This window comes from Lissotriton vulgaris, chromosome 2_2 (genome assembly GCF_964263255.1).
Source record: "Lissotriton vulgaris chromosome 2_2, aLisVul1.2, whole genome shotgun sequence".
NCBI lineage: Eukaryota > Metazoa > Chordata > Amphibia > Caudata > Salamandridae > Lissotriton > Lissotriton vulgaris.
In genome coordinates, this window is record NC_141688.1 from 268,125,326 (window position 1) to 268,147,993 (window position 22,668).

Genomic DNA, 22,668 nt, shown 5'->3' on the forward strand with positions numbered 1-22,668 from the left:
CTGGAAGGTAAGGGCTGAGAAGACTGTGAGAGGATTCCATGTCATCAAAGGACGTATGGACTGCAAGTCATTCTGTATGCTATTTTTATAAATGTACAACTGAGATGGGATCCCTCTCAGACCTGGAGGGTAGAGAGACCATTTCACAATTGGAAGGGACTTGGGACTTGTTAAATTAAACATCCAACTTATAGGTATCCCACCTTAAATGTTGGGTGTGATCAGTTTAGGGGAGGAAAGAGGGGAAAGCTAGTCCTCACAGTGCAACCGCACTTCTAAATGCGGGAAGGAAAGACTTCCTATTTATAATTAACCCTCACACTCGACAAATACAGGGATACCTTGAAGAAGTTGAAGGAATTTTGGGCCATAATATCAAGGTGAAGTATCGCCACTTTGTCGGCGAATTGTGCAGAGAAAGCGGCGATACTTCTAGCGCCCTATCAACAAGGGCATGCCAACGCCTGCCTCAGCCTCATACTGACCCACTTTACATGTCAGCAAGAAACATCGCTAATGACCTGCAAAGTGGGCATTCCCACGTCCAACCGCATGTAAAATGTGGTTGGAGGTGTTAACACCCTATTATTAAGGCAGGCGTTGGGAGAAGGAGACCTGCAACCAACGCCTGCTTTGATCAGGTGTTAGGCATTGATAACATGGGGGTGTGGATCATAAAGCTGAATCCACCCCCCCATATTATCAAGGCACACATTAGTGCGTGACAACAACGTTTGTTTTCACGTGCTAATGTTCACTATTTCCGACTATCGCCGGATTTAATATCACCTACGTGTTGCGCGTTGATAATTACACGCTATCACGGCGATATATTCCGGCGACAGCCGGCGATAGGGAAATGTGCGATGTGCGTTTTTTAACGCACATCTTGATAATATGCCCCTTTAAACTCTAGCAAAGCGTCCTGATCTTTTTATTGTGAGAGCTCCCTGAAAGACGGTCGAGCTCACCCTGAACATTAGGAGTCAGGGTGAACCCGAAGATGAAGCATGACACTATTAGTGTGTGTGAGGGTTTTTTGAAAAAAAGGAAGTCTTTCCACACCAGAATTTAGAAGTACGGAGTCATCTGAGGGCCAGCTTCCCCCTCTTCACCCCAAACACATCTCACCTGATATTTAAGGTGGGATACCTATAGGTTGGACATTCTGTATGCTATCCAAGATATGTGGCAGAAGTGGCTTGGGGTCTGCTCGTGCTGGACAAATGTAGCAAATCTACACAGCTACACATCTATAAAATGCCATGTGCTAGCTAATAATGTGAATGACAGGGAAATTAAGTAATGTGAAGGGGCTGACCGATATAAGCCAACAATGCTAGTACTCCCTGCTACTGAAGGGAACTACTCTTTGTGTGGATGTGCTAATTGTAAAAGGGTAGCATGCAGTAAACCATAGTAAAGTCAGTGAAAGGCTGAAGTGGGATGTAGAATTGCCCCTTGAGGCATGCATGTGTTGGTTTTTGAAAAATATGAAGGACACCACCAGAGACAACTGAATGAAGTGGGGCTGAAATCCCCCTGAGTAACTACTCTATAAAAATAATGAAAGTAAAATTAAAAGTTCTTGGGTAACAAAGAAATAAAAAAGTAAATCATTTTGACATTGGCAGCCAGCGTCTTTCCTTTGGAAAATAAGAAAGAAGGCAAGAAAGAAAAAAACAAGGCAAGTAAGATGGCCAGAAAGAAAGAAAACAAGAAGAAAAGCAATAAGCAAGGAAAAAATGATAGACGGTGGCAAGAAAGCAAGAAGGAAAGATGAAAAGAAAGATGCAAGGAAAAATGGAAAGAAAGAAAGAAAGAGGAACAGAAAGATTGTAGCAAAGAAGGATAGAAAGAAAAGAAGAAAGAAGGTATAAGGGAAAGAAAGTAGAAAAGAAAGAAAATAGGTAGGAATGAAAGAAAACAAGAAAATAAAGGAAGAATATGAAACAAGAATGAATAAAAGAAAGAAAGAAGAAAAAAGAAAGAAGGAAAGCAAGAAAGGATGAAATAAAGAATAGAAAGGCAGAAAAAGAATAGAATGGAAAAAGAAAATAAATAACGAAGGAAAAAGATGGACAGAATTAAGGAAAATTGAAGGAAAGACAAAGAAAGGAGAAAGGGAAGGAGGAAAGAAATGAGAAAAGAAAGGAGAAGGGAAAGGAGGGGAAAAGGAGAAAATAAGAAAGGAAGAAAGAAAAGAAGAAAGAGAGAAAGAAAGAAATAAAGAAGAGAAAGAAAGTAAGAAAGTAAATAAAAATATGGAAGGAAAGAAGGCAAGAGAGAAAATAAGTCAGAATCAAGGAAAGAAACAGAGGAAGGAAGAAATACATCAAAAAATGTGTTACAAGTGCTGCAAATGAAATAATATAAAGGCTGATTTCTTCCTGAGAAAAATTCATTAAAGAACCATTGGTAAAAATGAAACCAGAATAGACATGTTCTGAAGAATTGTCCTTCATTAATTTTTGTTTGTGTAAAGCATGCATAATAAAAAGAGAATAGCTGAATACAGAATAGTTTTAAATGGAAACAATCTGCTATGTTGTGAAATAAGACATAGCATATGCAGGAAACGGGAAACTGTAAAGCCAGAATGCGGCCTGTGCTTTGTTGTGGTAGAAAGCATCCTCCCATCACCTCAGGCTATAAATACAAGGACAACAATAAAGTAATTATAAAGTTAAAAAAACACTGGGACTGAAAGGACTAGTTTGTGTAGGGATGCCCTCACTATGAAAAATGTGAAGGTAGCCAGTCTCTAAAGTAAGCTGACCCATTGCCCCTGGCTGTATGCTGTGGAGGGGCTGAAGCAACATGTGAATGGAACAACAGACCAATGGAAGAAGAGAGGTTACTGAAAGCCCCTCTAAGTAAGCATATTACACATACCATTTTTGCAAAATCAAAAGGTCTTGGCTAACGACAGACCAAACAAGAGAATAAGAATGTAAAAGTGTTATATAGATTGAGAACGAGGGTGTCCTGGGTAAAAAAGGCTGAAGAAAAAAGAAAGAAAGATAGATGCAAAGAGATGAGAACAAGAGACAGAGGATGAAAAATGGAAAGCGAGATAGAAAAAATAATGAAAAAAAAGAGGGACATATATAGAAATAGGGTCTTAGAAGACATTTCACCCCAGAAGGAATAGAACCCAGTTTCTCAGGGTTATGATGGATTGTTTACTAGTGGGAAAGCACCTAGCCTTGGTTTACGTTTTTGATTCTAACTTGAAGTGTATATCCTTATCTTCACCCAGAGTCAAAAAAAAGTCCCTGGCCAGAGGAGTGAGTCAACTTAGCTCAATAGCGCACCCTTTTTCATCCCAAGCCTGACAGCATCGCACCCTCATCCCTCGACATTAAAAAGGCACTTAGGCGAGAGAGGAGACACGTCTTTCTGCTCAGTAGAATTAATGAGGACCCCAGTGATTGCCCAAACGTTGGCCGCCATCTCTGCGTGAGAGGGGGCGGTCCCCAGGGGGCGCCCGGAAGCGTCTGATCCATCATCCCGCCGGGATGATGAGTCAATGCGTTAGGTGCGCTGGATTTTAACTAACATGCCATCCAATTTATTAAAATTAATGTCCAGGGCTCTGCTTGCATCACGCCAACATGTCCCTCGACACCGCTGGCAATTTGCCTCTCAATTGGGTGTCATTTTTCATCTCCGAGACGCTGAGCGAAGGTGTTATCACTGTTCCAGGCCTACGAGTGGGAAATAATTCTGTTAATGGATGGTGGAGACAAGTGATATTTCCACCGTCCAGCTGCACACCTCTGTGACGGCTTCTAATCAGAAATGGAAAAATAAGTGCTAAGATAGGTAGTCTGGAATACAGCCAAGAAAGACCACAATGTATTAAAGACACAGTTGTACTTCAATACTTGCCACTAGTGGAACACCACTACATTGAAGGAGAGAGGGTATTACACTGGTAGAGCGCTGATTAGAACCAGGCCTTTACTTTGGTGCAGTTATGCCACGTCCGGCAAATACCAATCTTAAAGGCGAGGGGCCTCATTTATGAAAAGTGATGAATCTACCTAGATGCGTGACTTTGTAAATATGACGCAACATGGCACATTTTTTACCCTGCTGGTGTGTCACAAAAAGTGATGCACCGGAAGCACAAAAGTGACGCAAGGGTCATAAATAAGCGCTGAGATCTTTACTGGCAATAGCACTACTACATCTTGCTCTGTTCTCCCTCCTTCCTTTGGGGCTTGGCAGCAGGATGAATCTGATGAGGGCTCCACAAGGCTGAAAACCATCTCGCTGAGGGCCCGCTGCATCACATTCGCAACTGCTGAGAAGCGAAAGTGGGGTGAGCCTGTTCCTTCAGCCCAGAGAGGTCGCACCTTTGCATAATTGGCTCTGATGTTTGTTCCTAGTCCTCTGGAGACTGAAAGTCAGATTTATTTTGTCCAGAAAGTTTTAAGTTGTAAGTTATTGAGGTAATCAATAAACTTTCTTCGGTTTTGAAATAAAACCATACAAAAACATACCATACAATGCATCAATTGCATTATATTTTAAATTGTAAGTTGCTATAACACATTTTGTCCTTAAATCACATTATAATTGCAAATGTGTTAATACACTGAAATCATCAATAAAGGATCCAACCACAAGTAAAAAATACAATCAGAAAAACCAGTATCACAATTGATTCCATCTCATTCTGTAAACTTATAAAACATGAACAATAAGTTTCAAAATGAGAGACAGAAGAGAACAAGAAACCATCATAAATCATTTTCCTTTTAATAGCATACTGCAGGTACTTTGCTACTTCCCAAAAAACGTGCCATGAGTGTAAAGTTAAGATAAAAACCATAGCTTGTCTACACTACCTGAGGTGTGAATGCATCAGGAGTAGCACCAGCAAAAGGCATCTTACAGGCACTTAAAATTTATAGAATTACAAACAATGCATTGTTGACTGGGGATAAAGTAAGTCCACTTTTCATCAGATTTTCACATAAGGTTCCCAGACTGCAGGAAAGACTCTTTGGATTTTAAGGCTTCATTATGAAAAGGCCTTGAGCAGGGACCAGTGCAGGTCCAATTGTGACAAGGCATAAATAAAATAAATAAATCTAGGACTCCAGGAAGAAGTGATTTTTCAGCACTTTGTGTACCTGTAGCCACACATAAGGTGAGCTTGCTGACCCATAGTGATGCCTCTTTCATTTTCCTGTGCAAGAAGAACAATTGATGGACAGAATGTCATATATTCATCCCAGAGAATTACAGAGATCTGGGCCTAAATTAATTGTTTTTTTGCTCACCATGCCATTCCAGTTTGGACCCAGCCATATGCAAATCAGTCTTGACCCTGCGCCCAATTGTCCTTTTCCTGGGGAATAATTGAAACTGTTGCTTTCATTTTTATTTTCACTGCAAGACAATAATTCTGGAAAGTTCAAATTGGTGTAAAAGTTGTATCTACATCCCAATTGATCATTTACTTTTCTTATTATCTTGTTTTAATGTTTTCCGATAATCTAGATAAAGAAAAAAACAAGTGACAAAAATGTGTAACTCTTCACCCTGATGTTGACACTTATGTTAGTGTAAATCTAGAAATGTTTAGCATTCTCAGAGAATCCATTACCCTTAGGAATCCGAGGCAATCACAGGCTTGAAGGAGTAGTCTCAAGCATAAGCATACCACATTCTTTTCTTTGATATGGATTTACTTCTGGAAGCAGAACATCCATGTCAGTACCAGGAAAGGAGTGGGTCATAGAAAAGGTTGTGAAAACTAAGAAATTCAAACATCTGTTGGCTATGACAAATCCCCATGACGTTCTGTCCCTGTGATGCACTTCACTCCTTCTAGGAACCAGAATTACTACCACGTCATGTTACCAATAAACAGATCATCACAAAAATTAAATTTGTTTAAGAGAAAACAAAACATTTCTACATGAGACTGAAATGTTGAAAACTGTTTTACAATCAATCCACAAGAAAGGAGTGCCAAATATTATGCTGTGACTTTATTGACTTTTAAATAGCAACGAGCTTTACTTGAAATATCATTTAAATTCCAGAATTTTGAATTCAAGGAATATTTATTTTGACACAACTTTCTGTTAGAAATTAATTTTGAATGTGTTAATTTTGGGATTGTAGCAAACAGAAGTGTTTATGCCTGAATAGCTTGCTTTTCTTTTTTCACAAAACCATTAATCAAGTCAAGTGATCATAATTCGGTATAATTTGGCCATAAAAGACAATCAAGCATAATAAAAACATCAGTTTAAAACATCCAAAAATTCTAAAAGCCAAGTAAAATCGATACAATACATTTTCAATCATAGTATAGCTGCTTTGTTGCAAGATAAAACTCAAAATAAAAATCAAGCAGTAAAACATCCTGTAAACATTTCATTGGGAATGGTTTGTTTGTAACAACATGAGAGAGCAAACCACGCCCAGGGGTCTAACCTTATACAGATTTCCTACATCTCACCACAGCTTTGAGAAACTAACTGACCCTGAAGCATACATCATGACTGTTTAGTAGCTGAGGGTGAAATAGCGCATCTCTACATTTCTGGTGCACTAAAAAATTTAGTAAGGGTTAAAGAAAGTACAGAAATAGAGGTTTAAAAAAATTCCCCCCCCTCTCCCCCCCCAGAAGTGCAGCAAACTTCCCAAAAGCATAAAAGCTGCCAGAACGTTCCTGCCCTGAAGCAGAAGAGGAGAGATCTCTCCTAGTGCGTGAGATCGAGGGTCAGGTACAGTACAGGTTCAGCATGTGTTAAAAGCCTATAGTAACTACTCAGAGGGCTCCTACTTAATTCAATATGCAACCTGTTTGTCTGGCAGGGCTCTGGAAAATAGCGCTTCACCTATAGTTCATCATCCCTTTTAATATTTCAGGTGGCAGTGAACAGGGTAGACAATCCCATGGTGCAAAAGGTTTTTGAAATATAATCTAGCCATGAAATTGTAAGGCCCTTATCCAAGCTAAGACATTCAACAAGAATATAGCTGCACAGACTGGACTCAGGGATAAACCACACGCTAACCTACAACAGCAAAGAGATACTTCTAAAGCTTGGCAGAACCCTCTGTTCTGCCAAGTGTTCCTAGGAACAAATCCCTGCTAAAGTGGTCAGCATTTAACACCAAACAGCCTTTCCTGGGCCCAGTGGCAAGTCATTGTCATCAGAACGTTTAGCTCTTGCTTATGGAAGCCTCATCCTCCTCCTCCAGCACTTAATGTTCTCCAGCCAAATAGTTGCCAAATTTCAAATAACAGACTTTTGCTCACTGTCTAATGCTCAATGTTGAACCTGCATTACGACTACTGCAGGAGGCAAGACAAAGGACTTATGGCTATATGAAAGTGAATGCCTGAATGGCGAAATGTCACATTGCTTGATTTTGAAAAACTGTGCACCAAAGCTGCTTTCTCTTTATCTGTGTGTCTCTCACTGTCACTTTGTGATATACTCAAGCTGAATTTAAGTAGTGTATGAGGCATTTCTATAGCGTGAACGTAACCCAATCAGCAGAGCTCTGTACTCTGTCATAATATGGTATACATTTCCTACCGAGGAATGAGACATTTCTGACTGAATGTTTATGCATTGCAATGCTGGCATCCATACAAAAGAGAATTGGGGCAGAATCACAGAACCTGTGCAGGGGCCTTAATTTATTTTCAAAATGGTGGAGCACTGTTTGGTGCACTTCATTGCACTATATCACAATGTAGCACTACTATTTGTTAGCACAACTGCTTGGGAGTTAAGCAACCATGAGGGCCAAGCACCCTTTCCACATCAAGCATGAGAAGATGTCCAAGTAACTAAAGACTACCCCAGTCAAAGTCAAAGAAACTTGTTGAGCGCACACATCACCTTAAGGTCTCATGGCGCTTGCGGGACTCCTGTGGACTAAAGGTCATATCTATTCATCCTTATTTTTGATCAAATAGCTACATTTTTTATTATTTCTGGAAATGCTTGTGCTCGATGATGGAGAGAAGATGGAATGGTAGCTTATTCCAGAGATGGGGGGCAAGAAAGGAAAAGCATCATCCCCCACTTCGTACAGTACGGATTCGAAGTGGGGTAAGGAGAGATTTTAAACTAGATCTTAACAGTCTTCCTGGCTGGTACTGGTGAAGCTTTTTCACTAGATAACAGGGTCTGGTTCCATATATGATCTTATGGGTGAGGGATAGGATTTTAAAATGGCCTCTCTTTCTTACCCGAAGCCAGTGGAGAGACCTCAGGCTGGGGGCTGAGGGAGATCCAGATGGCAGATTCAAAATAAGTCTGGCAGCGGTGTTCTGCAGGATCTGCAGTTTGGAAAAAAGATCTTTGTTTAGGAAAGTCAGCAAAGCATTCCCATAATCTAATTGACTTACAATTAGACCCTGCACCAGAGCTTTCCTGACTTCGATAAGTCTCCATTTAGAAATGTTGCACAATTTCCGCAGGATGCCATAGCAGGGGCCTAATATAAGGTTGACATGAAATGAAATGAAATGAAAATGAAATGAAATGAAATAGGATTTATAAAGTGCATGGCTGCCCGTAAGCGTCCCAGCGCTGGTGAGTGTGCTAAATGAAGAAAATAAAAAAGGATTTAAGGAAATAACCAAGTTTTCAGCAATTTACAGAAAAGCAGATGGTTGGCCTGTGTCCGAATGGCAGGTGGTAATGAGTATCACAGTATGGAGGCATTATAAGAAAAAAGACGTCCCCCTGATCGGGCTCTCTTGATCCTGGGCATAGAAGCCAGGTGAAGATGAGTGGACCGAAGCGCTCTGTTAGTTTTGTAGGGCACAATGAGATCCTTCAGAATAGGAGGGGCATTGCCGTAGAAGATTTTATAAGTGGTACATAGAGATTTAAAATACACTCTTTCCTGTACAGGCAGCCAGTGAAGTGAGCTGAGAGCGGGTTTTGCTGAACAGCGGTTCCCGGTGCCTGTAAGAAGCCTGGCAGCTGTATTGTGGACAACTTGTAATTTGGCAGTTACTTTCTTGGGGACCCCAAGATACAGGGCATTGCCATATTCCAGCCTGGGCAATATAAGGCCCTGGATTAAGAGCTTCCTAGATTGAGGGGGAAGTAAAGGAAGGATTTTCCGGGAGGTGTGCAGGAGGCCATAACAGGCCCCCACCATATTCCTGGCTTGAGTATTGAACGTAAGTTCTTGGTCCAACCATATACCTAGACTTTTAATATCAGGTTTGGGGGTCGGGCGGACCCATACAAGGTGGCCACATGGTCTCAGGGCAAAAATGTGACTGGTTACCCATGACCAGGATCTCAGTATTAGCGCTATTTAACTTTAGATGTGAACCATCCATCCATCTAGTTATGTCTTCCAAGCAGGAGTAAAGGTCCGAAGGAGGGCGATCCAGCTGGCTCAGTGATACGATAAGCTGGGTATCGTCAGCATATGTCAGGAGTTTGAACCCATGTGGAGTAACGATTTCCTCAAGGGGAGACATATATACATTAAAAAGCGTAGTGGTCAAAGATGAGCCCTGAGGAACGCCACAATGTACCGGAGTGATATTGGAGATGGAATTCCCCTCATCCACCTGAAAAGAGCGGGTGTGGAGGAAAGATTTCAACCAGGAAAGGTCAAGCCCCGTGACTCCCAAACCCTTGAGGCGGTGAATCAGGGTAGAATGATTCACGTGTCGAAAGCTGCACTCAGATCCAGGAGGATCACCTCCACTGATCCCCCTGAATCTAAGATCTTTATGGTCTCCTCTACTACCACAATCATTGCAGTTTCCGTGCCCTGACCAGGGCGGAATCCTGTTTGTGAAGGCTGGAGTAAGTCCCTTGATTCAAGAAAGGCGGATAGCTGACGGTTGACGTATTTTTCTGCTACCTTGCTAATACCTGGAAGTAGAGAGATGGGCCAATAGTTGCTCAATTCCGAGGGATCAAGATTGTATTTTTTGGGTAGTTCTTTTACTATGGCCCTCTTCCAGTTTGGGGGGAAAATGCCCTGTGAAAGAGAGGTGTTGCTTAACCTAGCCTTTGGGGTAAGGATGGTAGATGTAACTAACTTTAAGATGTTAACTGAAGATGGGTCCCGTGGGGATCCGCTTTTGATTGATTGAAAGATGGGAAGGAGTGTATCTTCAGTAATAGGGAGAAACATGTCTAGATTAAAATCTGATTGCTGAGGGACTGCCAAAGGCATATCTTCCAGATCAACAGGTTAACATGGAGGAAGAAGCCTCAGAATGTTTTGATTTTAAGGTCGAAAAACTCTGCCAGCTCATTGCAGCGATGATTAGAGGGGTCCAAGGGAGGAGAAGGGTCCGGGGCTTTAAGAAGTTTCTTCACGATACGATAGGTTTCCCTAGATGAATTTGATGCGGATCTAATTTTTTCCTCAAAAAAGGCCGCCTGAGAAGATTTTAAGGCCTTTTTATAATTTAGGATCGTGTGTTTATAATCTAATTTTTTTGGGGGGTCGAATTCTCTCCTCCATGCCCTTTCCGACTTTTTGCAGAGTTTTTTTAGGAGGCGAAGTTCGTTGGTAAACCAGGGGGAAGTGGACTTTCCCCTTGGTTTAAAGGCCAATTGTTTGGGTAGAGCTATATCCAATGAGCTTTCGATCCATGCAGAAAACTGAGCATCTGCTAATACAGGGTCGCAATCGTAAGTGGGGAGAGAAAGTTCAAGGATTCGCTTCCATTCTTCCGAAACCATTTTTGACCAAGGATGGGCCGGCATACTGGGGGTCTGCCTAGGGCGGGGGTGGCGGGACCCGCCAGCTAAATGGTATCAGGAAGTGATCCGACCAGGGCACAGGAAATGGTACTAGGATCTTAAGCTCAGGGAGGTTGGAGAATATAGGGTCTTGGAGGTGCCCTGCTATATGAGTAGGTTGGTAGTTCTCCAAGTGGATTTGATAGGCCGCAAGGTCTAGTTTCAAATCCGTTGCTGAATTGTCTCTGGGGCTGGCAAAGTGGAAGTTTAAATCTCATAGGATCATGAAATTCGGTAAAGTACTGGACAGGGCTAGCGAGGTTTCTAAAAGGGAATTGCAAAACTGCCCTGCAGAGCCAGGAGGGTGGTAAATAAGGACCCCAGAGAGCGAGTTACAAGGGGTAAGTTGAATGGAGAAATGAGCTAATATGGGGCTGCCATGAAGGCGGCAGATGAGGTGATCTTTGTAAATTATTGCTATTCCCCCTCCCTTTCCCTTCGGCCATGGGTTTTCATGGATACCCTGCCCTGGGTGATTTATTTTCAAAGTAATAGCCCCTCTTGAGACATCTTACAGGACAATTGGCCTTTTCAGACTCCTCTCACTAGCTCCAAGCTCTGCTCCTCTAGCTCCCTGACAGAGAGTCAGACAGGACACACCGCTGTGATGTCATAGGGGCACTCAAGCTGTGACTTATCAACAGCAGCCCTGCAGCTTCACTACTAATTCATCACAGAGATTAAAATATTTTCCCCACGCAGGAACATCATTAACCCCACGGGCTGAACCACATGTGCTGTTATCACACCAGCTGAACCCCACTTGCCCTAACAACACACATGTCTTAACCATGCATAAGCCTGAACCACACATATGCGTGGTTAAGCATCAGCGGTCTAGTTCCGGAGATCGTATAGATGGGGAGAATTACAGGAATGATCAGAAGGAGAGGAAGAGCTGGGACACGGCTTGGTAAGTAGGGTTGGGTGCGAGGGGTTAGTTTTCAGTGAAGAGAGGGTTTGTTCTTAGGGGGTAGATTTCTGGGCGAGTGCGTTTTTGTGGGGTAAGATTTCAGGGGGATATTTTTCAGGGGGGTTAGTTTTCATGGGGTAGTTTTAGGGCTCAGGGTGGGGTAGAAGAGGCAATTTTCAGGACTGGGGGCTTCTTTAGGGCTCATGGTAAAGGGCAGAGATCGGGGTTGTATTTTAGGCTTGATGGGTCATTTTATGGGTCAGAGCAGGGATCAGGGTAGTTTAGTTTGGGCTGTTGGCATTATAGGACTCAGAGGTCGGATATATACAACCGTTGACCATGTAGGTCATGAGTTATCCAAACTCAGGGACATCAAGCCATAATACTGATGCTATCCTGGCTGAAGAAGGGTGAAACCCCGAAACGGGTCCTGGGATGCTTCTTTTCGATCCAGGAAGGACCTGGCTTGGCAATTCGGGCTGGACTGTTCCCATGAGGCACAGGGTCAAGACTGATTTGCTTATAGCCAGGTACAAACTGGGGAGGCATGGTGAGCATAAGAATGATGGATTTAACCCATATCTCTTGACTGGGGCAGAATGTTTTAATTTGTTCTGCATTCTGTCCATCAATTGTGTCTCTTTTGGTTTCTCGCCCTAAGTGTGCCAGGTATGCCCAGAAGTGGGTCCTAGGCTAACTGTGGCACTGGAATCAAGCAATCCTGGGTGAAGAGGGGTAACACCCCAAAAATTGGTCCTAGGATCCTTGTTTCCAGTCCAGGGAGGACCTGGCTTGGCAGTTCGGGCTGGACTTTCCCCATGAGGCAAAGGGTCAAGACTGATTTGCATATGGCCAGGTCTAAACTGGGGTGGCATGGTGAGCAAATGAATGATGGATTTAACCCAGATCTCTTGACCGGGGCGAATCTTTTGATTTGTTCTGAATTCCTTCCATCAATTGCCCGTTTTATGCTTTTTCGCCCTAAGTGCTTTATGCATGCCCAGACGTGGGTCCTAGGTTTACTGTGCAACTGGAATCAAGCTATCCTGGCTGAAGACGGATGAAACCCCGAAACCGGTCCTAGGTTGCTTGTTTCCGGTCCAGGGAGGTCCTGGCTTGGCAGTCCAGGCTAGACTGTTCCCATGAGGCACAGGGTCAAGACTGATTTGCATATGGCTGGGTCCAAACTGGAATGCCATGGTGAGCAAAAAAACAATAGATTTAAGCCCATATCTCTGTACTGGGGTGAATGTATGATATTGTTCTACATTCTGTTCAACAATTGTTGTTTTTGTTTTTGTCACCCTGAGTGGGAGGGGTATGCCCAGACGTGGGTTCTGTGCTCTCCATGCCACTCGAGTCAAGCTATCCTGGCTGAAGAGGGGTGAAACCCCAAAACTGGTCCTAGGATACTTGTTTCCTGTCTAGGGAGGACTTGGCCTGGCAGTGTGGGCTAGACTTTTTCATTGGGCACAGAGTCAAGACTGATTTGCATATGGCTGGGTCCAAACTAGGGTGGCATGTTGAGCAAAAGAATAATGGATTTAACCCAGATCTCTTGACTGGGAATGAATGTTTTGATTTGTTCTGCATTCCGTGCATCAATTGTGTGTCCTTTATCTATGGATGCATCTGGTTTAACAATCCAGCGGCTGCGGTGAGGGGTAGAAAAAGGCACACTCACCTGGTATACATGTAGGATATTCTAACTGCAAGGACTATGGGAGCTATTTATCCAGCAATGGATTGAAGGCACTACGGCAATAATCTTAATGTGCCCATCGGGGAAAAAATACTAATTGGGACATTTGGCCGGAAATAAGCTACATACGATATTAGACAATACTGCAGAGCCGAACCAGCATGACAAAATGGCAGAGAAATTTGCTCAGCCCTCTCATTGGCCAGACTGAAGCCAATCAATAGGATATTATTTTTAAACCTATCAGGAACTTTGCAGCAGATATGACCAATGCCAGCATTGAGGAAGGCATACCGCGAAATGCGTCTGTAAAGGATGTGTTTATTACATACCTGCCAGAAAACCTGTGACTGCGCCGTACTTTTTGGAAGGTTTGCAATGCAATACACAAGGCCCCACCCTCATCAACGGATTTAGCACCCGCCCTGAGTACGGCTTTCTGATGGGAACTCAAAATGTATATAAAAACCAGCACGTGGTTGGGGCAGTGGAAACAGAAGTAGGGGCCGCACAACAGCTTTCTACACCCCCATTGGCGCAAATACAATCATCAATCTAGCCAATATAGACCTGAAAGCAGCCGAAAGGTAACTGCTCTCCCTGGGGCTATCATATTGCCCGGAGAGCAATTTCAATTATACACAGACTCGAACTGACATATATCAATTCATAAGTAAGCTCAAACTAAAAAAATACCATCAGCTCTGAACGCATTCTAAGCAAATGCGAAATATAGCACCAACAATGAACAGGAGTGCTTCTAAACTGACAGATTTCGGTTATCGTCTTCTTCGGGACCTGTATGATTTGGAAAAAGACAATGGGGTCTCAGAGAAAAGTGTAATTGGGCAAGGAAATCAAGTCAGTAGCCAAGGTGCGGATTCACAGACACAGGACACCAGTGTTAAACCAGACACCCCATTCAGTATTAAATCAAAATTTATCCCGATATTGCCTTGAGACTCCCTCGATGTATTTAACGAGCAGGTGGTGGCTCGGATTAAAAAATGTTACATTGTCATCAACAAAACAAAGAAAATCACCTACCAGGAAAGAAAATATTACCAACTCATTGACAAACTAAAGAAAGAGAAACAAGTTGTAATCGGGAACTCTGACAAGGGAGAGAATATTGTATTGTGGCCCTTGCAGGACTATATGGAGGAAGCATATTCACAACTCAATGATCCAGAATGTGGCAGGAAAAGTTTGCTTTAAAAATTCAAAGGTACACAGGATGTCTTTTTTGCAAAGCTTCCAGCATGGAAGAGCTTGGATTTGCTTAATTTGGAAGAATATAAATATTTGAAGAAAGAGCACCGCAACGTTCCTGTGATTTACTTCATTCCAAAAGTTCACAAGAACATATATGAGCCACTGGGGAGACCCATTATAGGAGCATGCGATGGACCCCTACAAACATGTCAAGATATATTGACTATTTTTTGCAAGAACATGTTAAAAGTTTGAGATTTTATTTACAAGACACAAGCGACTTCCTGCCCAACCAGTGGAAGTCTGGTTATCTTTTAATTGCCCTGGATGTTACATCACTTTATACGTCTATAAGAAATATTGATGGCATTAGGGCTGTGGAGCACTTTTTAGCTAACAGACCTTTGATAGCTAAAACACAACAAGATGTTAATCTGTGTTGCTGTTCTGCCTGGAAAACAACTTGCTTCTCGTCAAAAACCAAATGTACCGGCAAATACTGGGGGTGGCAATGGGGGCCAGCTTCTCCCCAAGCTATGCATGTTTTTCATGGGCTATTGGTATGAGCTTGTCTACAGAAAGCAATTTTGGCATGTCTACCAAGAGAAGGTAGTTACCTGTTTACGGTTCATTGTTGATTTGTTGATTGTGTGGTATGGCAACGAGCAGAGTGCAATTGATTTAATCACGCAGATCAATGTCAACGATGTCAATTTATACTTTACCCCATCCATCAGCAAAGACAGTGTAACATTTTTAAATGTGCCGCTCCAGATCATCAGCAAAAAAATAACAACGTCATTATTTAGCAAACAAAGAGCTGATAACACAGTGTTGCATGCATCAAGTTCGCACCCTCCGCACCTCACACAGAGCATTCCATATCGGGAAATGCTTAGAATAAGACAGATTCCTAGTGACAAGGTGGATTTATCTGCCAAACAATTGGAAAGTAAGGAACACTTTCTAGCAAGAGGGTATAAAACTAAGATCATGAATGATGCGATCGTCAAGTCTAGGAAGCGAGCCAGGGAGGATCTGCTCCAACCCAATATCAGACATCAGGGAACAGCAGGCGAGGCATTGGATCCAATCAATGAGCCTACCAGACTTATCCCATCATACACTAGGCAAGAGAAACAACGTAGGGGTATTATTAGGCGCAATTGGCCGATTGTGTTGGGTGACCCTCTTGCCCAAAATGCCAACTATTACATACAGGTAGACTGCATCAATGGGTAATGTGCTTGTTAAGAGTAGCCCAGAAGACCAGGATTTATGAATCTGGTTAACAGCTACAAAAGGCTTTTATAAGTGTTCAAGCTGTTAATCCTGTCAATATAGAATAAATAAAACTACATACCAAACAGCATTCAATGGCAAAATTCAGGCGATTAATAAACATCCTGACTGTAAAACAGGTGACACAGTTTACGTATTGGAGTGCAGCTGCAATCACCATTACATAGGAAGCATTAATTTAGCTGCACACAAGAGAATCTTACAACACATAAGGGCCATTGAAAATAATGACTCAAGTTTCCCAGTTGTGAGACATTTTAAAGGATGTCACAATAGCAATATTAAACACCAGAAGTATTTTGTTATTGATGCTGTACCAGCGCAAAAAAACGTAGCAACTGGGAAGTCAAGCTTAGACACCTAGAGAGACAATATATACTGGAGCTGGACACTAGGTACCCAGGGGGCCTGAATGCCAGTGAGGATTTGCACATATACCTTTAAATGCTTATCAGGCAGGTTTATGTGCAATTGGTATATCTGTCTCTATCCATCTGTTTGTATAGCCAATTTTATGATAGAACTTGGATAGACTATAGAAGAGCTCTGTTATTTAACAACATGTATAGGTTTTTAGGATTCCCTGGATTTAATTAACACATTGTATAATTGATTTTATGTGGATTCATTCGATCTTTAGCTATATACAGGCACGTTATACTAAGGGATACCTAGATTGGCAGCTTTTGATTCTATTTCTTTATGACAGTCTACATGAATTTATATATGAATGTACTATGATGTACTATAACTATATGGACCCTAACGTATCCTTATACTTTATGCACTTTAGGACTTGTTGCCGGTATGCTATCAGGACATTATGTAAAAATAGATGCCACTGGTGACAATTAGTATGTAGCACTTACCACTTTAGTTTCATTTGCACTTCAGCCTATTTAGGATCAAAAGGAGGAGTTGGGCACTTTTTCACTTTTTTCCAAACATTTTCCATTCTGCAAATTAAGTGAACTATAACGGAGAGGCCAGACAGGAATGGGTAGGTTTTTGAACTGCCAACTACCATGCTGCCTGGGCCCAAATGCATAAATAGTGTATACCAATTATGTATCAAATGGTATGCACCAGTCACTTCATGTAAATCAATGTTTGATGTATTAAAACATTGATGTAGTATTTGCAAATACATATAATGGAAATGTTTGAGTGGTAGATATCAGGTCTGTGGACACGATAAGTTTTATGATAACCAAATGCCCAGATGGAAAACAATCGGTAACACGATATTGCACTGAAGCCATCAACTAAATTGTGAATTATGAATTATGAATAGCACGTAATACCGATCTGCACACAATGTAACCAGAGTTTATGATTTTAATTGTATACAAAATGGTTTTTAAGAGTATTTATACTTTTATTTAAGTGCACATTGGTTCAGGCGCGCAGTATGTTGTTTATGTCCATCGTTTGCTTCACGAGAGCTATCACTTTAAAAAGGCGGATCTAATGAGCCTGCATTGTCATGTGATCAAGACGGTCACGGCCGAAACACGTAATGGCGGATTTGTGTGAACAATAAATAAATGCACAGAATTTGGGTCTGTACTCGTTAATATATAGCGCATTCCTGTCCTTCTCCCCTACACCGGCACACAAATAGCAGTCGTGCGCCAATGAAAGCACCCTTGCGGCATGGATAATTATTGTTGTGCAAGAAGGAACACCTTCTTGCACAAAAACAGTCATTAGTGAAGTTTTGATCCTTCTATCCATGCAAACCCTTTTAAAGCCCATTGCGGACTGTCTCTGCAGTTGCCACTAGTGACGGCTATCCTCAAAACTCTTGCCACCCGGGGTGGAACCCACCCCTTTGCTACGCCACTGCTCCTATGCCTCCCTTGAGAAGGCGTAGGATTCCAATGCATTCTCAAGTTTACAACACTTTGCAAATCTGCGAATGTCAGGTTCCATGGATGCTGCGTGGGAACACCCACAGCAACACCCATGGAATCCCCCTTTCACGCAGAGCAATGCATGAAAAGGGCCCATATTTACAAGGCCATTAAAAGGTCTAGCAGGGTGACTTTACGTGACCTTGTAAATATGGCAGGCATACTGGGCCTCATTTATGAGAAATGACGCATCGCTGCGTGAAAGCAGTGATGCGTCACTTCTCAGTGCGCACTCCTTGCGACATTCCTGATGCGTCATATGTAGTATATGACGCAGCATGTCGCAAGGAGTTACAGATACATCAGTATTTCTGACGTATCTGTAAGCTCAAATGTGACGCATTGCTGGATTGTGTCACAAAAGTGACGCAACTCCAGCAATGCGTCCTTTCACATGGGGGCCTACGTCAGTCTTATGCCTGCTGTGAGGCAGGCCCAAGATTTTGACGCAACGGCGTCCTAGAAGTGACGCAGTGAAATCTCATAGATTTCACTGCGTATTATACCTGGCGCAGGTATAATATGATGTTGGGGTTTACAAAGTGACGTATCTACCTAGATGCATCACTTTGTAAATATTGCGCAGCAAGGCACATTTTTTACGCCACTAATGCGTCACAAAAAGTGACGCACCGGCGCCGTAAAAGTGGCGCATAGCCTCATAAATGAGGCCCACTGTGTCTCTGGTGCGTCTAAAAATGTGACGCACCGGAGGCACAGTGGGTTTGTAAATAAGGCCCTAAGTATATCAGATACAATAGGTCTTGCCAGCAGGCAGCTAAAACTGTCTGTAGACATGACCTAAAAGCCTAGTTGCATCTTTTACTAAACCTGTAGTACTAGCTCGGTTTGATTAGCTCCACCGGGTGCACATTCTGCGATTCCAGCCACCTGCTTATTACATATATTCTGAAGCACGATTCTGCCCGGGATAGTGACTAACATTATGCAGCTGAATAACGTGTTTGCATCTGGCTGTCGTCGTTTATCATGAACACGCCACGGTTTTCTCTGGATCTGTAGCATGGACACTTCTTCCATAGGAAAGTGCAAAAGGCCAGCAATTTAAAAAAGACTTTAGGCAAGGGTGACGGGTTTATCATGAAATTAAATAATTCCTGCTGCAGGACTAAATTAGCATTGGCAGATGCAATAGGTCTGTACTTGATAAGCTGGTGTGATGCTTAATTTTTTATTGCAAGCACATCCCTCAAGAAGGAAAAGGAAAATAAAGAAATATATTGCTGCCTTTATGTGGCAGGCATTTGATCACAGTAACATTTTTTTCCAAAACAAATAAAGAATCTGTCACACGCAACTTTAATAGAGCAGCTTTCTAACAGGCAAGTTTGCTCAGGGAAGGTATAACATGCTTTTTCCATTTTAACTGCCATTGAAGGAAAATATGTCTGTTATTAGTACAAAGAAAATGTACTACTGATTTTGAATACGGTACCCTTTAAAAATGTATATAAACACATAAGTATGAGAAAAAATAGAAAAGTGTATTAAATGGAACGGGAAAAAACAACATTGGCGGAATAAAACATTGGCCCATCAAATCTAATATGTGAAATGTACATTCTTTAACCCCTTCCATGTGTGAAATGCGTGAAATGTACATTCTTTAACCCCTTCCATGCGTTTTTCAGCCAACGGCCATCGTGAGCACTAACTCTATAGTGCTGCGCACGTCCGTTGGCGAACGCGGCCCCGCCCACTGCGCTAAACCGCCGGTTAAAGTGAATGTGGATATCTGACTAGCCACAATGCAATACAATAGCTTTGGTACGCTCCAGAGTAAACCAATCACAGATGTTTTCACTGTTGTTCAAATTTCAGATTTGGCATTTGGAGTTCCTTTTTTCCATACATCATTTAACACCTGCATTGAAGGTAAGTTGCTGTCAAAGTCTTCTCTTGGTTAGGATATATTGGCAACTGTGGCCATCATATGTACAAAACTTTGGGAGCCGAGAGCAGGGTAGTCAGTCAGCGCTCTATATCAAAGCGGTAAGGTGTGGCTCCGCAGCCAGAGCGGCTAACTCTGGAGCCCAGGTGTCACAGTTCGATTCCTGGCGCAGTTCGCAGCTCTGCTCAGCACCATGTGACTCTGGGCAATTGCTCACTTAATCTTCCCGACAGCTCCCAGTGCCTTGGGACCCATAGGAGTGATTAGTTTGTGCCTAATAAATACTGGATTTTATTTTATTTATTTTAAAGCTCATACACCTCCCATCTATCTACAGCCTGCCTATAGGACACCCTGGGGCATATTTAGTATACAGCCATGCCGTGCTCTGCAGCATGTCACCTTGCTCAGCTGTGTGACAAGGAAAGGACAGGAATGCAAGAAGAATATGCTGCATAGCTGCCTTGGTGCCTGCATTGACGGCATTTTGGCTACCCAGTGGCAACCCATATGCCTGTGTTCTAAGGTAATATCGTTTTTCTGCAGAAATGGACACCTTCTGGCACAAATACAGTCCCCTGAAGCATATTCCTATTTCTATTTGTGCTGCAAAGTAGCACACATGGAAAGAGGAAGTAGAGAGGAGAAATAAAGATATTTTCCTTGTTGCACCTCCCTTGAAAAGGTAAATCTGTATGGCGCATATCCACTTGTGATAACTCTGGGAATGTGACAAAATCCATGGGTAGATATTTGGCAAAACCCACACAGAGGCCAAGGAACGCCTTCCCAGTACAGAGTAACGCAATGCAGTGATTTGTGCTGTGTTGCGTTACTCCTGACTTATAAAGCCACTAAGGGCCACACAAAGTGGGCATGCCTGGCTTCATAAATGGCATTTTGGACATGTGTCTCTTTTGCACCACATTGCAAAAGTGACACAAGTCCTCTCATAAATATGTCCCCAAACATTAATGTATCCCAGAGGAGATCAGAAATGATGAAGACTACAGAGGTCTGAAGGATGCACAAAGCAGACCTGAGGAGCTGCAGCAGTACAGACGTCTACACTTGCTTAATGGAACCATTTCACAGCCCAGCTTCATGGAGGTTTATTTTCATTTTCTGAGCAACAAACAGTGTCAGTTTTGTTTGGTGTGTTAGACATGAATTGTGCTCGATTTTAACATTAGGCCGGGTCAGGCACAGTCACTACCTCTCTGCCCATTGTTGAGGCAGTCTCAAAATGTCACGTTGCTGATAATTTAGACAGCAATGTGAGTGGCCTGAAACAGGACCAGTGCTGGTGGAAGCAAGCTCTTGATCATGCGGGTTTTGGATCAAGGATAGGGTACAAAGAGTAGAAAGCTATGTTCTAACACCCTGTGCCAAGATAACACCCCTGTCAAACATGCACAAGCACACTATCAATCTTGGCACCCATTGGCGCAATTCGCCCTTTCATTATAACCACTGTCAGGCAACATCTGCTGAACATGTTGTGGGCAAAAAGCCGTCTTCATGAATTTTCCTGAACAAAACCTGTTTGTAGCTGGTGGGGAGCACATCTACATGAATGTTTGAAACCGACAGTAGATGAGGACAGCCAAGTTGTTGTAGTATAAGCATGCTTACCCTCACTTTGGCACCCGAAGACCCTACATTATCTACTGTAGTGAAGTTCCTATATTCCTATAGGCACTGCGCATTGGAATAATATATCCTATAGAATTGACGTAGGACTTAGGTCTACTAGGTCATTATTGAATATATTAGACTTAATTGTGAGCGCCAGCTAGCTCAGAGGTCACTAGAAACTTTCTCGAATAAAGAAGAAGGGATTAGTTTCTGACAACCGCATAAACATGATAACTTTGTTTCCTCAAGATAAAATGTATCTTCAGAGCTGTGGAAATAATAGATAGATATTTCACTCAGTCAATCGTGCATGCCTCGTTTCACTAGAGGTGCAGAGAAATAGAGAGATGGGCGTTTCAATAAAAAGTATTTATTGAACAGTCTTATTTCTCTTGCAAGTAAAGTGAACTGCTACAATCGTAATACTGGTTGCAAAATATAATGCGTACAGCAAGAAGAGTGTTATAAAATAATACTGTAAAAGCACGGTATGGTTTCAAAGCCATAAAATACATAGAATACATACATTAAATAAATAAGGACTAAAAGTACTCAACTGGTGCTTTTAAAATACGCCTTCCCCGGTGTACCTAACCTAAGTATAGTACGAGGGAAGAAATAAGTGTGGTGTAGCATAAGTTTAGTTTCTTTTTTGCCAAGAATCTATCCAACATTTCACTTAGGGTCTAATCAGCTCCGCACCTTGGTTTAGAATGAAGGAGATCTGGTATCTATCTGTCTCAGGACTTGATTTCCCAACACCCCGCAAGGGGAGCTTGGAAACACTGGAGCTGGAGTTCTCAGCAAGAGAAAAGACAGCATCTCTCTCAGTGCGTCTGCTGGAGGGTCGTCTTCCTTCGGCACTTGCTGCAGCGAGATGCATCGGGCAAGTAGATAGTCGAACTGCTCCAAACCACTGTGTGTTTTCTTGGACAAGTGTGGGCTTATTTATACCTTGAAGGTGCCGAGTTTGACGTACGGTTGGACATAAGAACGTCATCAAAGAGTCTGAGTTCTTTAAAAACTCCATGAGTTCTTGGATAAATCAATATTCAAGCAGGGGGTAGTCCCTAGCTCACAGCTTTCCAAACATTTCATGTTCGGGACACACTTTTTGGAGGTGCATCATTTTGGCACACAGTAAGGCAGTGTAGCGAGCGAGCGTAGCTTAGCGAGCCTGAACCACCTAAGGGTGTTTGGGGGGGGTCCTCACTCACTCTGTCTGTCTCACTCTCTCTCTCACTCTCTCTCTCTCTCTCTCTCTCTCTCTCTCTCTCTCTCTCTCTCTCTAA